The sequence below is a fragment of the Bison bison genome, unplaced genomic scaffold, assembly GCF_000754665.1.
Source record: "Bison bison bison isolate TAMUID 2011002044 unplaced genomic scaffold, Bison_UMD1.0 scf7180017864471, whole genome shotgun sequence".
Lineage (NCBI taxonomy): Eukaryota > Metazoa > Chordata > Mammalia > Artiodactyla > Bovidae > Bison > Bison bison.
This window is the reverse complement of record NW_011495032.1, coordinates 20,382,969-20,389,288: the sequence shown is the minus strand read 5'-3', so window position 1 is coordinate 20,389,288 and position 6,320 is coordinate 20,382,969.

Below are 6,320 nucleotides of genomic sequence, written 5' to 3'. Positions count from 1 at the left end.
TATCACTTCCACTGTATAATTGTAAGGGATTTGATTTAGGTCATACCTGAATGGTCTAGTGGTTTTCCGTACTTTCTTCAGTTTCAGTCTGAATTTGGCAATAAGGAGTTCATGATCTGAGCCAGTCAGCTGTCTTGTTTTTGCTGACTGTATAGAGCTTCTCCATCTTTGGCTGCAAAGAATATAATCAATCTGATTTCAGAGATAGTAGATAATCAAGTAGCAGAGATAGTAGATAATCAGCTATCAGCAAATAATTAGATTAAAGCTTTACTGATCAAGGCCCTGCCCGCCAGAGCAAGACCCAGTTTTTCCCACCACCAATCCCCATCGGGAAGCTTACACAAGCCTCTCAGCCTCCTCCATCAGAGGGCAGACAGAAGAAGCACGAATAAGCACAGTCTCACAGTGGCTAAAACGAAAACCACCTTAAAGGAAGTTACCCACAATGAAAAAGCAGAATATCACAGAGGAAGAAAAAAACCCCAGAAAAACAACGAAGAAATGGAGATAAGCAACCTTCCAGAAAAAGAATTCAAAATAATGATAGGGAACATGATCTAGGATCTCAGGAAAACAATGAAGAAGATGAAGACCTACAAGAACTAAAGAACAAACAGAGCTGAATAATATACTAGAAGGAGTCAGTAGCAGAATAACTGAGGCAGAAGAATGGATAAATGACCTGGAAAACAGAATGGTGGAAATCACTGCTGCAGAACAGAATATAGAAAAAAGAATGAAAAGAAATGAAGATAGCACAAGAGACCTCTGTGACAGCATTAAATGCACCAACATTCACATTATTGGGGTCCCAGAAGGAGAAGAGAGAGAGAAGGGACAATGAGAAAATATTTGAATTGATAATAGCAGAAAACTTCCCCAACATGGGAAAGGAAATAGTCAACCAAGTCCAGGAAGCACAAAGTCCCAGTCAGTGTAAACCCAACGAGGAACACATCAAGACACATAATAATCAAACTGACAAAAATTAAAGGTAAAATATTAAAAGCAACAAGGCAAAAATGACAACACACAAGTGAACTCCCATCAGGCTATAGCTGATTTCTCAAAGAAACTACAAGCCAGAAGGGAATGGCATATCTATACATTTAAAGTGATGAAAGGGAAGAACCTATAACCAAGAATACTCTACCCAGCAAGACTCTCTTTCATATTTGATGGAGATCAAAAGCTTTCCAGGCAAGCAAAAGTTGGGAGAATTCAGCACCCACCAAGCCAGCTTTACAACAAATGCTAAAGGAACTTCTCCAGGGCAGGAAACACAAGAGAAGGAAAAGACCTACAGAAAATAAACCCAAAACAATTAATAATAATAGGATCATATATATTGATAATTACCTTAAATGTAAATGGATTTAATGCACTAACCAAAAGATATAGACAGGCTGGACAGATGAAAACATGTGCATGTATGCATTTCCACTTACCACATCAGTCTGCTTGACCCCCTCAAATTTTTTATGTAATTATTTTATATTGTTAGATTAATCATGTTCCCATGATTAACTAATTATCTAATTTTTTGTCTGGCTATTGTGAAAACTGATATTTTTTACGATTGTGATTATGTAACTATTACTCAGTACCATTGTAACATGATTGGTCAACAGAAAAGTAATAGAACTCTATATCACCAAAACTACCATGTAATAATAAAACCTGTAATCACTTTTTAAAATTCAGATGCATATCAGGATTATCCTGGAAATTTTTGGAAAATACAAATGCCCGGGTATTGCTTTTTCTTTTGCCAGGACCCCAGATATCTTTCTAATGAGCAACCATGTTTAAAAACAACTGGACTATATGATGATATTTTACTTTTATCTAGTTTCACTTTTTCTATTTCATATTCACTGCTCCCATTTCATTTAGTTTATATTTTCCAATTTCTCCATCTCTTTTTTTTTAATGTTCTTTCTCAAGCCTTTATCAAGCGTAGTAGAAAAGCTTTCATATACATATATATAAATAATGTTAATATATAAGAAAACTTACGTATTTTTGCCTAACTAAAAAATTTATGACATTTTGATTCCACTTGTTTGACTTACTATGAATAGAATGTAGGATTCCTAATTTTAAAAAATAGATGTGCAACAAGCAACAAAGGTTTACTCTATAGCACAGGGAACTGTAGTCACTATCTTGTAATAACCTATAATGAAAAGTAATTTCAAAAATAATATGTATGTATAACTGAATCACTTTGCTGTGCACCTGAAACATTGTACATCAACAATACTTCAATAAAATATATATATTAAGAAAAATAAAATTTTAAAAAAGAATAAGCTGGCTTAAACTCAACATTCAAAACACTAACATCATGGCATCTGATCCCATCACTTCATGGCAAATAAATGTGGGAAAAGTGGAAACAGTGCCAGATTTTATTTTCTTGGGCTCCAAAATCACTGCAGATTGTGACTGCAACCATGAAATTAAAAGACGCTTGCTCCTTGGAAGAAAAACTATGACAAACCTGGACAACATAGTAAAAAGCAGAGACATTACTTTGCCAACAAAGGTCCGTCTAGTCAAGGTTATGATTTTTCCAGTGGTCATGTATGGATGTGAGAGTTGGACTATAAAGAAACCTGAGTGCTGAAGAATTGATGCTTTTGAATTGTGGTGTTGGAGAAGACTCTTGAGAGTCCCTTGGACTGCAAGGAGATCCAACCAGTCCATTCTAAAGGAGATCAGTTCTGGGTATTCATTGGAAGGACTGATGTTGAAGCTGAAACTCCAAAACTTTGGCCACCTCATGCAAAGAGTTGACTCATTGGAAAAGACTCTGATGCTGGGAGAGATTGGGGGCAGGAGGAGAAGGGGACGACAGAGGATGAGATGGCTGGATGGCATCACTGACTCAATGGACATGAGTTTGTGTGAACTCCAGGAGATAGGGAACCTTGGAGTGCTGCAGTTCATGGGGTCACAGAGTCAGTCACAACTTAGCAGCTGAACAAGGCAATTGCTAGTCTTTGCATAGACCCTCCATGTAGTGTTTGCTGTTGGGGATAAGAGCTATTCTAGTTATCTTTTTTTTTTTTTTTAATTGGAGGCTAATTACTTTACAGTATTGTGGTGGTTTTTGCCATACATTCACATGGATCAGCCATGGGTGTACATGTGTTTCTCATCCTGATCCTCCCTCCCCATTCCATCCCTCAGGGTCATCCCAGTGCACCAGACCTGAGCACCCTGCCTTATGCATCGAACCTGGACTGGTGATCTATTTCACATATGATAATATACATGTTTCAATGCTGTTCTTTCAAATAATCCCACCCTGGCCTTCTCCCACAGAGTCCAACAGTCTGTTCTTTACATCTGTGTCTCTTTTATTGTCTCGCATATAGGGTCATCATTACCATCTTTCTAAATGCCATATATATGCGTTAATGTACTGTATTAGTGTTTTTCTTTCTGACTCACTTCACTCTGTATAATAGGCTCCAGTTTCCTAGTTATCATTGTTTATATCCTAATGACAAGTACCAAACTCATGCTACTGTTGATACTGATGTTGTTTTTCAGTTGCTAAGTCATGTCCAACTCTTTGTGATTCCATGGACTCTAGCCCACCAGGCTCCTCTGTCCATGGGATTCTTTCTCCAGGCAAGACTGCTGGAGTGAGTTGCCATTTCCTTCTCCAGGGACCTTCTCCACTTTCCTTCCTTCCTCTGGACCAGAGGCTGAACCCACCACTCCTGCATTAGCATGCAAACCCTGTACCACTGAGCCACCAGGGAAGCCCAATTTTTATACTGATAGAATGTGTTATTTCAAGATAAATGGATCACTATCATAATTGCCTACTGAAGTCTCCTTAGCTCAAAAATTCTAACAGTGCCCACAGTTAAATACAGCTTAATATTACTGAAATCACAACACTTATTTTGATAACTATTAGGTTAGTACAAACATAATTGCAGTTTTGGACCATGAATTTTAAATCATTATAACTAGACTCAAACACATCTTTATTAATCAAAATAGGGACCATTAGAATCAACACATTTTTGCCAACAAGAAATAAGTTTGCTTATTTCTGTAGTGTAAAAATCTGTGCTTCAGGATTTGACAAACTTGGAAAGCATTTCTGCCTCCTGCTGGTTTTGGAAGCTGGTTTGGAAACAGCAAAACTCTTGCTGGTTTGGAAGCTGGTATCAGAAGTGCTTTTGATATCTCCAAAAAATTGTCGAGATGCTTGAAGAAGTCAGGTGACTAGTGGCAAGAGGTCAGGTGAATATAGTAGATAAGGCAAAACTTCATAGCCCAATTTGTTCAACTTTTTAAGCGTTAGTTGTGCAACATGTCTTCAGGCATTGTCATGGAGAAGAATTGCCCATTCTGTTGACCAATGCCAACTGCAGGCGTTGTGGTTTTTCAGTGCATCTCATCAATTTGTTGAGCGTACATCTCAGATGTAATGGTTTTGCCAGGATTCAGAAATCTGTACTGCAATATTGTAATTATCCTCCAATTAAAAAAAAAATTTAACTGTGACGGATTCATTTTGATATTTGGCAAAACTAATACAATTATGTAAAGTTTAAAAATAAAATTTAAAAAAAACTAAAAAAAGTAATAATAAAAAAAAAAAAAAAAATTTAAGAATTAAAAAAAAAGCTGTAGTGGATCAGACTGGCACCAAACAGTGACCGTGGCCTTTTTTTGGTGCAAGTTTAGTTTTGGGAAGTGCTGTAGAGCTTCTACTCAGTCCAACTATTAAGCTGGTCATCACAGGTTGCCATATAAAATCCACTTTCCATCACACGTTATAATCTGATTAAGAAATTGTTTGTTGTTGGTCGTGTAGAATAAGAGAAGATGACACTTTGATATGATGATTTTTTTATTTTTGGTCAGCTCATGAGACACCTACTTACGGAGTTTTTCACCTTTCTAGTTTGCTTCAAATGCCAAATGACTGTGGAATGATCAACAGTGAGTTCTTCAGCAACTTCTAGTGTAGTTGTTAAGAGGATCGGCTTGAATAATCCTCTCAGTTGGTCATTGCCAAATTCTGATGGCAGGCCACTATGCTCCTCATCTTCAAAGCTCTCATCTCCTTTGCAAAACTTCTTGAAACACCACTGCACTGTACATTTGTTAGCAATTCCAGGGACAAATGTGTTGATGTTGAGAGTTGTCTCCACCCATTTTGAACTCGAGTGAAAAATCGCTCAAATTTGCTTTTTGTCTAACATCCTTTCTATACTCTAAAATAAATATAAACAGCAAGTAATAAGTCATTAGCAAAAAACTAAAGGGAGAAATGTGCATTAAAATGATGTATAACATAATCACATTTATTTAAGTATATATCACAATATCAAATGACAAAGTTAAACAAATCTAAAACTGCAATTATTTTTGCACCAACCTAATATCTTTTTGGGGGGCTCTAAAAATCACTGCAGAAGGTGACTGCAACCATGAAATTAAAAGACGCTTACTCCTTGGAAGGAAAGTTATGACCAACCTAGATAGCTTATTCAAAAGCAGAGACATTACTTTGCCAACAAAGGTTCGTCTAGTCGAGGCTATGGTTTTTCCTGTGGTCATGTATGGATGTGAGAGTTGGACTGTGAAGAAGGCTGAACGCCGAAGAACTGATGCTTTTGAACTGTGGTGCTGGAGAAGACTCTTGAGAGTCCCTTGGACTGCAAGGAGATCCAACCAGTCCATTCTGAAGGAGATCAGCCCTGGGATTTCTTTGGAAGGAATGATGCTAAAGCTGAAACTCCAGTACTTTGGCCACCTCATGCAAAGAGTTGACTCATTGGAAAAGACTCTGATGCTGGGAGGGACTGGGGGCAGGAGGAGAAGGGGACGACAGAGGATGAGATGGCTGGATGGCATCACTGACTCGATGGACGTGAGTCTGAGTGAACTCCGGGAGTTGGTGATGGACAGGGAGGCCTGGTGCTGCGATTCATGGGGTCGCAAAGAGTCAGACACGACTGACTGAACTGAACTGAACTGAATATCTTTTCATTTATTTTACAATACTTTATACTTTTCTGATTAGAAGACTTTTATACCTTCACAAAGTATCCTTAAGTGGTATGAGTAAACTCTCTATGTAACTGCACAATTGAAAACATTTTTTGACCCTAGAAGCATCTAGATCTGATATGCTATAGAATACCCATTGTTTTTATGACTTACTCCTGATGGTTAACTATTCTAGCATTGGCAGGTTGTTTCATTGTCAGTAGATGTGTTCAGTCTTAAGTCAATAGAATGGCATGTATGTCCAAATCCTGGAAATTACAATAATC